The 11613-nt window shown below is 38.5% G+C and overlaps 1 long non-coding RNA gene across 1 annotated transcript; it reads left to right on the top strand.

Moving 5' to 3' along the window:
• The first annotated feature begins 692 nt into the window (after positions 1–692).
• On the top strand, positions 693–5278 carry LOC128291451 (uncharacterized). Its single transcript, XR_008281241.1, has 3 exons — positions 693–828; positions 1745–1893; positions 5175–5278. It is a non-coding gene; the product is annotated as an uncharacterized LOC128291451 (long non-coding RNA).
• Positions 5279–11613: the final 6335 nt, after the last annotated feature.

Here is an 11613-nt window from a genome sequence, read left to right as displayed (position 1 = left end):
ATTTGAGAATTAGGGGACACACGACTGTGTGGCCGAACCATGTAAAAATCCTTAGACTGTGTGGAGGGGTTACACAACCGTGTGGGTAGGCCGTGTAACAGACTGAGGTCATGTGGAAATTGCAAAATCAAGGCGTAGGGGTAACATGACCATGTGGAGGGTCATAACTCGTGTGAGAATTGAATTTCCTAAGGTTTCTAAGGGATTGTAACGCCCCAATTTTCGGGAATCCTGTGAATGTTGGCATAGGTTTAATTATGTTAGTGGGCCTCTAGAAAGCCCAAACTTAAGATAGAACCCGACAATTTTAGTTAATTTTTGTTCCATAAGAAAAAGGGGGTGAAATTATGAAATAGGACCTATGTGAAAATGTTTGAAAATGCTATAGATTAAATTGAAGTGGCCAAATAAATAGGAGTGCAAAATAGGAGGATTTGTATGACAAACCTCCCATTTTACATGAAGTGGCCAGCCATCATGTTGTTGTAGACAAAATGTACATTTGATATCCATAATTTATGGTACAAATTGATACAAATTGATAAAAGGTTAGGTAAATGTTCCATGATAATAGGGTAGGTAAATGTTCCATGATAATGGGTTAGGTAAATGTTTCATGATAATGGGTTAGGTAAATGTTTCATGATAAGAATTTCATGTCTTTTGTATTAAAGAATTAAATGGATGAAATATGAAGTTTTATTAAAAGAAAAGGGTGAAAAGAACAAAGTTTTGTCCATCTTTGTTCATCATAGCTGAAAGTTAGAGAAGAGAAAGGAGAGGAGAAAGCTCTTGAGTATTTGGTCATTAGGAGGAGGAAAATTGAAGGTAAGTTCTTGGTACCTTGCTTCTATTTTGAGGTTCATGAGTTCTTCTTGATTCTACCTTAACTCTTGAAGTATATTTTGATTTTTAGTTGTGTTGTGAGCATTTAGTCATGAATTAAAATGAAGGAAATGGTTGTTGTTTCATGTTCTTTTGATGAAAAATGGAAGATAGGTGAAGTTGAGCCAAACAAATGAGCATGCATGTGCCTTAGATGTTAAAGGGAAAAATCAGCTAACATGTTGTGCTTTAAAATGATGAAATGGAGATTATACTTAAGTAAAATCATAGATATGTGATGATTGATTGGTGATATACATGTTTAAATAACATCCATGCAAGGTATGTGTGAAAGAGTGATTTGGTAATAAATCTGCTTGGGACAGCAGCAGTAACGTGACTTTGGAAAATCACCATAAATTGTGGGAGAAGAATTAGAAGCTGAATAAATTATGTAATTAAATCTTATTGAGTCTAGTTTCAAATGAAATAAACAAGAACATATTTTGAATTCTGTACAATGAGAAATTTGATTTGTAATGAAGAGTGGTCAAATTAGTCAAACAGTGAAACATGGGAAACTTTAAGAAAAATCTGGTATTGATTGGCTAAACCAAAAATTCTGAAAATTTTATGGATAGAAGATATATGAGTCTATTTTCATGGAAAATTAACGGCACTTGATTTGGAGTTTCGTAGCTCCAGTTATAAATAATTTAGTGACTGTTGCTCAGGAAGACAGCTTGCAGTGAAATTATGATTATGTGGTAAACATTGACAAAAATTTGTTAATGAGTTGCTTATTGATTTCTTATAAGCTTACTATGATCAGTAGGTGTGGTTGGCCGAATATGGTATGGGGTTAATATGTAGTTCGTGTTTGAATAGTTAGATTAACGTGTTAGTAATCCAATTGTAGGCAGTTCGTGTGTGGATCTCGTCAGCATATCGTCGCAAACAGATGTGTAACTAACACCCTCTTTCTTAGTCTAGATCGGCAAAAGTCGAAAAGCCAAAATGCCGAAAACCGATATTTTGTAGATTTGCGAGTGTGCGAATGCTCGTGAGGTAAATCGATTAATGTTTTTGGTAAGCTGCAATGTTTGGACTGTAAAGTGCATGATTTCTGTGCCCTCGATATTTTTGGGCTTAATGGGCCAAAATTGGAATGATGGGCCAATGAGCCCAATTCGGTAAGAACCCTCGTGTTGTAGGCCAATTTTGGCCCGTTTACAAAATACCCAGGCCCATTAAACCATTTAACCCATCCTCAAACCCAAAACCTAAAATTAACCTAGCCCAACATCCAAGCCCAATTCCAAAACCCTAGACTCCCACTTGCCTCTTCCCACTCTCCCATGCATATCGCCACCAGCACCATTCCCACTCTCCCATCTTTGCCTCGCCACCAGCACCACTCCCACTCTCCCATCTTGTCTGCCTTGACACCATCACACACCCCATTGTCCATGCCCATGCCCCGCAAACAAGCAAAAGCAGAAGCAAGAATAGAGAATAATAATAAAGTATGTAAAAATTAGGCTATATAAAGCCACCCAAACAACAAAAAAGGGAAAGGGATAAAAGTTTGTATCAAGAACACAAAAAAGGAAAGCTCGGAAGGTGAACTTCAATTTTTCTCTCATTATCTCAATCTTTCTGTTTATCTTTGCTTTGTTTTATTTTTTTTCTTTAACTTACTTTAAAACGAAAAAGAATCAAGGAAGAAAAGAGTATTACCGGATCTACCCCGTGGCCGCTCCCCTTTCCGTTCGGCACGGTGAATCGCCGGTGATGATGGGTGTTGAAACCTTAACTGAAGAAAGGAGGAAGAGATAAAAGAGGGGAAGCAAAAAAAAAAATCCAGCAAAAAATTCCAGCACCAAAAAAAAATTTCCAGAAAAAAATTTCCAGCAAAAAAACCAAAAAAAACAATAGAACGACCCAAAACAAATTCAAATTAGAGATTGAAGAAACAAAAAAATCTAAGGTGATTTTTTTTATATTTTATTTTAATCCGATTTTAAGTTTTTAACCTATATATATTAAAACATAAAATATAAATAAAATAAAATAAAAACAAAAAAAAAGATTTTTTTTTTACCTTTCCTAAACAACGTGTGTGGTGGCGGCGCACAACCGAGAGCCTCCGTGACCGGTCGCCCAACCAATTCCCTTCCCCTCTCTCTCTCTCCTTCTCTCTTCCCTCTCTCTTCCTTTTTTCTTTCCCTCCTCCAAATGATTTTTTGGGTTATTTTGGCCTTATATAGCCCTCCAAAAGCGTCGTTTTGGGGTTGTCATTAACCCCAAAACGACGTCGTTTTGACTTGGACCGTTCGACCGACCCGACCCGCCTAGGATCCGCGTGTTTTTTAAAGGAAGGGCAAATTAGCTTTTAGCCCTTCCGCTTTTATTACTTTACAATTAAGTCATTTTTGTTTTTTAATTTGGCCCGAATTTGTCATGATTTTCAATTTAGTCCACAATGATGTGCTGCATTTTTATCATTTCTAATATGTATATATATATATATATATATATATGTGTATTTTATATATATATATTATGTATATATGCCATTAGTTATATATTTCTTATGTATATATTCTTAAATACTATTATATACATATATATATATATATATATATTTTAAATTCCATATTGTGTATATATTATTATTACAAATTATTACTATTGCTAGTATTATTATAACTATTATTATATTAGTGTATATTTTATATACATATGTATATATATATATATATATATATATATATTTTTGCACATATCATTATTTTATATTATTGTTGTAAATTTTTATGTATATATTTTTTATATGCGTTTCCCAATATTTTCTTTTATTGTAGATATTATTATTATTATTATTACATACTTTTATTATATATATATACATATATATGTATTTTTATGTACATATTATTATTTTATATTATTATTACCAAATATATCATTTTTCCTATTTTATTATTAGTACATGACTTGTTTCTATTTTGTAAATATCATTATTATTGTTATTTTAATATTCTAGTATTCCATGTTAATATTTTCATTAATGATATCATTTTTTTTATGTTCTTTATCTATTTTAATTTCTCACTTTAGGAATATTTTTCTCATGTTTTAATTAATTTCAAAAATAAGGCAATGTACCGATTTAATATTAAGCTATCGATTTCATCGCTATGTTGGGTGAAATTAAATCGGCTTGTGAAACAGGACACCCTTTCTAAAAAAAATCGAAAACTAAAAATTCCTATTTTTCAATCGGATCACGGTTAAATATTATATTGAACTCGTATTTTTGAAAATCAAGTCAATACATGTTTATGAGATACCAATTTTGGGCGTCGTGAGGGTGCTAATACCTTCCTCATGTGAATCGACTCGAACCCCAATTTTTCTCTGAACTTTCACGTAGACCTAAATTTGGCCTTCTTTTGTTTTAAAATAATTTTATTAGGTGTCCGATCACACCTATAAAAAGGATCGATGGCGACTCCTTTGTTAATAAAATCGGAAGTTGGTTTTCAAATGTTTAATAAATCACCATAATTAGCGACCAAGCGTAAAGTTTTTTAAATGCATAGCAGTGGCGACTCCACTGAGGACGCGTTTTTGAGAGTCGAGTCGAGTTAAGCATGTGTTGTTAAAATTTTCAAATTTCCTTGTTCAAAGTAAATATTTGGTCGTGATCCAAAAATCTCGTTTTCAAAATTCTGCATTTGTATCTCTTCTAACTTGCTTATTTGTTTGTTTTCGGTTTTCAACTTTTATGGTTTTGGTTTAGTTCCTTTAAGTAAAACACAAAGGTTTATGAGTTTTCTCCCACACACGTGCACTTGCATTTTGCATAACATAAAGCTCTCTACCCGGCTCTGTCTGTTTAAGTGAAAGTAAACGCTATGCCTTCGTGAGTTAACTCGTCCCTCCATGCAGCTAGTGAATACTTTGTTACATATGACTTATGCTTTCGTGAGTTAACTTGTCCCTCCGCATAAGCATAAGTAAATGTAATCCTCGAATTGAACTCGTGAGCTGTGATGGGTTATGACCGAGGCTTCGTGCTAATCTTAGTAGATGATAGTACGAGCAATTCGAGTACCTGTCTAGAATCGAGACTGCATATAATGAACCATACGAGCTATCCAATTAGAGTCATGACGAACCTCTGTCCGCTTATAGTCACCAAAATAAGTACACGGGGAAAATGCCTTTTACCTTTCAAGAGAATTGGATTGGGTAGTTTAATTTGTTTTTCAAATTATAATTGTTGTGTTTACTAACCGAGTTTGTTTGTTTTTATTTTTTATTTTCATAATGCATCGTAGGCATCATATTAGAAAGGTGTTGATTAAAGGTTGGTTGCCAAAAAAACGGGTTTCTGATGGAGGAGTCAATTACACAAATGATCGAGAAGAATGCCGTGGTTCGGACCGGTCTCTAAAAACTCGGAGGGACAAGGGGATAGTCTTGTGGAAAGGTGTCTGCCAATTTGCCGAACAAATAAGCGTGAATGTTCGCCAAAATAACCTCGAAGATTTGGTTCAAATTTGGAATCGATGGATTCGGACATTAGAGACATTTTCACCGAGAGGTATGGAGATATAGCTCACTGATCACCATCCGTGTAGATGAACAGTTGATTCAAGCCATGGTTGGTTACGGGACCCGACTTATCGGTGTTTCACCTTCAATCAAGAAGACATGACTCAACTATAGAAGAGTATCTTTGCTTTACTCCGCATCGACAATGTACAATTGACAAAATATATGTGAAGGAGCCTAAGCCGATGACCTTCAAGAAAAGTTAGTGAGGCCCGATGACACGGCCGATGCATGGGTTGAAAGACGATAAAGAAGAAGAACGAAACCATTTGCATTCCATGGTCCTCCCTACGAGATTTGACTCGAACCATCGACATCTTTGAAAAGGGTAAATCTATTCGCTTTGGCCATTTATGGTTTGGTTATTTTCCCAAAGGTTCTCGGACATCTCGAAGTGGCGATAGTTGATTTCTTGAAAGGTTAAAACAAGGAGTCAACCTGTCCCAACCATCCTAGCGAAACCTTCGTGTTCTGAGTAGTTGTCGAAGAAAAGGGAGGGACGATTTATCGGATCTTGTGATTGCTCAATGTTTGGATTTTGAGTCACTTACGGAAGGTAGAGCGCACTCCATTCCATATGTTTTCTAAAACATTCTCCCGCTAAAGCTTTCCTCAAGAAAGAATGGTAGAAGGAAGTCACCGAGCAACATTGGGTATCGATCTTTCGAATCTTGGCGAGGATATAACATGGAGAGCACCACGGATTCGTCCTTCGATTCGCTATACAAATGTGGAAGCCAAGATTGGGTACCTTTACTTGGGTTATGGGGAGGAGTTGGATATGCTCGCTATTGGTCCAAAGGCAATTTTCTTCACGACAATTCCTCCCATAACTGGAGGATTAGCATATTCGAGTTAAGCTTTCGGTGAAGGATATATGAAGAGAGTCCGAGACACTGCAAAGTCTTGGAAGGAAATTCATTTCATGGAATTAGCTTTGTATGCTGATACCCTTACCCAAGATTACGGCGTATGGAGGAAGCAACGGGTAAATAGTCAGCAAATCTCGTCAACAAACCACCCCATCCAGAATCCTTTCTCGAAGGAAACGCCGTCTGAGCTAGAAGTGGCAAGACAAGAATTCGAACGAGAAAAGGCCAAGATGTCTCGGGACCTTAGTGCCCTTCAAGAAGAAAACTATCATCTGAAGATTGAAGTTCAGGTTGAAAGGTCCAGAACTGAAAAAGTACAAAGAGAAGCCGAGATTGTGAGAAACGACTTAAGGGACCTTCATTTGGAAAACAAGAAATTAAGAAGCATAATAAAGAATAGTGGGTTGGGCAAGTCGACAGCAGAGTGGAAGGAAGAAATTAGCAATATCAAGGGAGGAATGGAGTTTTGGAAGGGAAAAGCAAAGAAAGAGGAGGAAAAGGCTGCGCGCGCTGTGATAGAGTTAAGAAGGAAGAACGCCGAGTATGAAATAGTGACTGCAGAATTGGCGAATAGTCAGTCTGAACATCAAGAATTAAAAAGGAAAACACGAGATCTAGAAAATATGCTGCAATCTCGTCAACAACAATTAGATAACCTCTGAAGGCTCTAGAAGAAAAGAGTGAAGCGATGCGATAGGGACATTCACGCGTATGAAGGAACTCTCAAAGAAAAGAAATGCAACTCAACTTCTTGATCAATGAAATTCGCAAAGCGGCTATGCAAGTTGTTCAATTATCAGATGAAGCCGAAGTTCTCAGTTGCCAATTCCTTCCAAGCCAAAGATCAAGCATATCAGAGTTTTTAGAGCAAGTGAAGAAACAAGGCAATGTGGCTAGGAAATTTGTGTAATCGTTGGAAAAATGGAAACTTTGTGTAATAGACTATGTTGATAAATGAAATGCCTAAATATGGGGCTACCTTGAAATTAACACCAATTTTTTGCATTCCTTGCATAATTAACATATTAACATTTTGACATTCGTGCATTCATTCATGCATTCATCCATACATTGCATATCCCATGCTCGGTCATTTGAAGACAAAATATATAATTCGCGGTTGTAATACCACAAGATGGAACCACGTCATCGAGATAAAAGCAGCCGACAAGCTAGAGTGATGGAAGCTGAATTCAATGAGAGAATTGAAAGGATGGAAAAGGCTCAAAGAGAATTGCAAGAGCAACGGCCAAATCGCAACAAGAGACGAGAGACCTAGTGGTGAGATCTCGAGAGGAATCACTCGAGCAAAGAGATCAAATGGCCAAGATGATGGAGATGATGTCACTCTAGTTAAAGGAAAAGGACCCATGCGAGCCACGACATCGAGGAGTCTCGATCAAGAATTCACCATGATCGGGATCCACTCTATCCCCGGATTCACTCCACCGCCGCATATACAACACGAGAGAGGGTATACTCAAGGGAACCCACTGGATTGGAACATCGACCTATGCCACCGCTTCACCCACTAATTTGGGGCAAGGAATATTCGCGTCAAACCGGGGGCTAGTCCCGCTAATCCACTAGTCCCGATCTGGATGACCCAAAGAGAGGTAGCCAAGTTGAAATCGGATAACCATGACGCAAAATATAGGGGTCTAGAGGAAAGACTCAAAGCGATAGAAGGCATTGAAGTCTTCTCGCACTAGGTGCCAAAGAACTCGGTTTGGTACCGATCGATTTTGCCCCGAAGTTCAAAGTGCCCGATTTTGAGAAGTATGATGGGACAAGATGTCCAAAGACGATCTGGTCATGTTTTGCCAAAAATGACCGGTTATGTGAATGAGGATAAACTACTCATACATTGCTTTCAAGATAGTCTAACAGGTCACTCTTGGTGGTACAATCAACTTAGTAGAGAAAAGATTCGATCTTAGAAGGACTTGGCGTCGAGATTTTAAAGCAATACAAGCATGTATCGGATATGGTGCGGACAAGTATGACCTTGCGATGATGGAGAAGAAACCAAGAGAATCCTTTAGGCAAGACGCAGCAAAGATGGAGAGATATCTCGGCCCAAGTGGAGCCTCCATGACTAAGGCGAGATAACGGTCCTTTTCATCAATACTCTGAAAGCACCATTCTATGACAAGTGGTGGGAAGTGCTACGAAGGATTTTTCGGATATCGTAATATCCGGTGAACTCATAGAGAATACCGTCAAAAGTGGTAGAATGGAAAGATCAGAAGGCTCAAAGAAAGCAGCAACCGTAAGGAAGAAAGAACCAGAAGCCCACATGGTGGGAACTGAGAGTCGTTACATTCCCAATTCGTATCCTAACCAACCCCGACCTCAAATTATCCACCCCAAATTTCTATTATCCCCCTCAAACCCCTTACTACCAAGCACCACATCCGTCCTACCCAGATACGCCACCAACAACCAAAGACCCGTCACCACATTCCTACAAAACACTCTACCCACTCAAAGCCAACCCGAAATGAACCAAGACCAACAAGGCCCAATCCAGAGAGACGACAATTCACCCCTATTCACAGATCATATGGGGAATTGTACCCAAAACTTTGGAGAAGCAATTAATATCACCCCATTACATGGCACCCTTAAACCTCCATACCGAAATGGTACGATCCAAACGCTAGTTGTGCATATCACGTAGAAACCAGGGCACTCTCTCGAGAACTGTCTTGCTTTCAAAGAAGAGTTCAAGGACTCATTGACGGGTATCCTACGATTCGATAGTGCCGATAACATACGGGGAACCCGTTTCCTAACCATACCGAAGGGAATGTGAACACAGATGGGGAAAGAGGATGAATGGAAGGACGGAGATGTGTTTGAAATAAGGACGCCTCTACGAAAATCTGGGAGGTATTGGTTAAGAAAGGATTGCTCACCACTCGATAGAATTTTTGGAGAAGAAGGTCAAAGTTTTGCAATTTTCATGGGATTGTTGGACATGACATTCATCATGTGAGGACTTTAAAAGGTTACTTCAAGACCGGATGGATAATAAGGAGATCAAGGTCCTTAATAAGAGGGAAGATGCCAACGAAAGAGAAGTATCGTCTCGATAGCCAATCATCGTGGCCTCCTTATAGTCTTGATCGACCGTTGATAATTTATTACGACGCGATGAGAGAGCCGTTGAAACCACAGATGGTAATTGAAGTACCGCTCCTTTCCGTATAAGGACAACAAAGCGTTACCATGGAGATATGATGTTAATATCGTTACAGGAAGTTGAAAAGTCCAAAGCCATAGCGAAGATGTTGGGGAGGTAGGTCATTTTACTCAAAGTGGACGATGCTATTCTAAAGAAGTTGAGCCAGTAAAGAAAAGTAGCGACTCAAAACAAAAAGGGAAAGTAGTGATGCACGAAGTCGAGGTCGAGCAAGAAATTCCACCCGTGCAAGAAACTAAAAAGCCTGTGAATGAGGAAGAAGCTCAAGAATTCTTGAAATTTATTAAGCACAGCGAGTATAGTGTGGTGGAACAATTGAGCAAGCGACCAAAGACGAATCTCGATTCTATCTCTCTTGTTAAATTGAACCACATCGAATGCTTTATTGAAGGTGTTAAATCAAGCTTATGTGGCCAACAACATATCTGTCGAAAAGCTTGATAAATGGGTAAACAATCTGAATGCGGACAATTTCATCTCTTTTAGTGATGATGAGATACCGCCAAATGGTAGAGGCTCGGTGAAAGCGCTGCATATCACGACTCGCTGCAAGGGCTACATAATACCGAACGTACTCATCGATAATGGGTCAGCATTAAATGTTATGCCATTGGCCATGCTTTCCAGAATACCGATGGATTTGTCCTACTTAAGGCCCTGTCATTCTATGGTAAGGGCATTCGACGGGACGAGGCGCGAAGTCATGGGAAAGATCGAAATCCCTTTGGAAGTGGGCCCTTACATCTATGAGGTCGAGTTCCAAGTCATGAACATTACACCCACTTATAACTGCCTTTTGGGAAGACCTTGGATCCATTCTGCTGGAGCAGTCCCATCATCCCTCCATCAAAAGATGAAATTTATCATGGATGGCTGTTTGGTCACAGTCGAGGCGAAGAAGACATTGTCGCATCTATTTCTCTTGATCGCCATACCGGAAGTAAGCAAGAACGCAGTGGAATGTTCCTTCGATCCCTTGAATTCGTCAATGCCACTTTCATCATTTGAAGGAAGCAATTCGATGCCAAAACTATCGAGAAATACCAGAATGGGTGTCAAGTTGACCGTAGGAAGGGGAGCTCGTGCGAGAAGAGGTCTAGGGAGACATCTACAAGGAATAGTTAGGGCTTTAAAGCCAGTGCACCACAAGGCCCGATACGGTTTGGGGTTCCAGCCTGACATGCGTCAAAGAAGAAGACAATGGAAGAAGGAACAAGAGAGAAGAATTGCAAGAACTTTAGGCCGAGAACCAGAATGGGGACCGATAGAGTACCCTCATTTGTCAAAAACATTTACATCTGCGAGAATGTTGTACACTGGACAAGATGATCCATGAAACATCTTGGGGTTAATTGAAAGGGTTTTCGAATGTCGATATAAGTGTCATTGACAAAGAAGCTGGTGCAAGTAAAGATGTCTCGAGGATACGCCTTTGCCCTCCCGGTTTTATGTTGAACAATTGAATTGCGAGGAGCTTCTTGTAGTTCATAAGTCTTGAGTAATGCTAAACATTAACATTCTATTGTGTCCTTAGATATAATAGAATTCTTTTGTAAACTTACATTCGTTCTTTATCATTTAAATGAATATCATTGAAGATGCATGTTGTCACGATTTTTCGCGTTATCACTAATTTCATAATCATTTTCTCATTTCATAGCCTATCCTTACATTTGCCTCATTGCCATGACATAACATTTTGTTTGTTGTTTCCAATACTTGGATGTCCCCTATAGCTTCCTTTTCCATTCAACTTTCGGTGCTCGGATATTGACGACATGAATAAGCCCATTCTGAATCTTGAAATTGATTTTGAGAAGGCTATTTGCTTAGGAGAATTTGAAGTCAAGAAAATCTTTGAAGATTATGTCTCGTCTCTGAATTGTTAAAGATGGTGGAACAAGAGGATAAACAGATTACGCCTCATGAAGAATCAGTGGAAACAATAAATTTGGGCAATCAAGAGAGGAAACAAGAAGTGAAGATTGGGACTTCTATTTTAGAGAGTACCGGGCATAGTTTGATCACTTTACTCATGAATACAAAGATGTTTTCGCATGGTCATACCAGACATGCCAGGCT

Source organism: Gossypium arboreum, chromosome 4 (assembly GCF_025698485.1).
Source record: "Gossypium arboreum isolate Shixiya-1 chromosome 4, ASM2569848v2, whole genome shotgun sequence".
NCBI classification, from domain to species: Eukaryota; Viridiplantae; Streptophyta; class Magnoliopsida; order Malvales; family Malvaceae; genus Gossypium; species Gossypium arboreum.
Note: the sequence above shows the minus strand (reverse complement) of the source record. Positions and strands in the feature narration are given on the sequence as shown.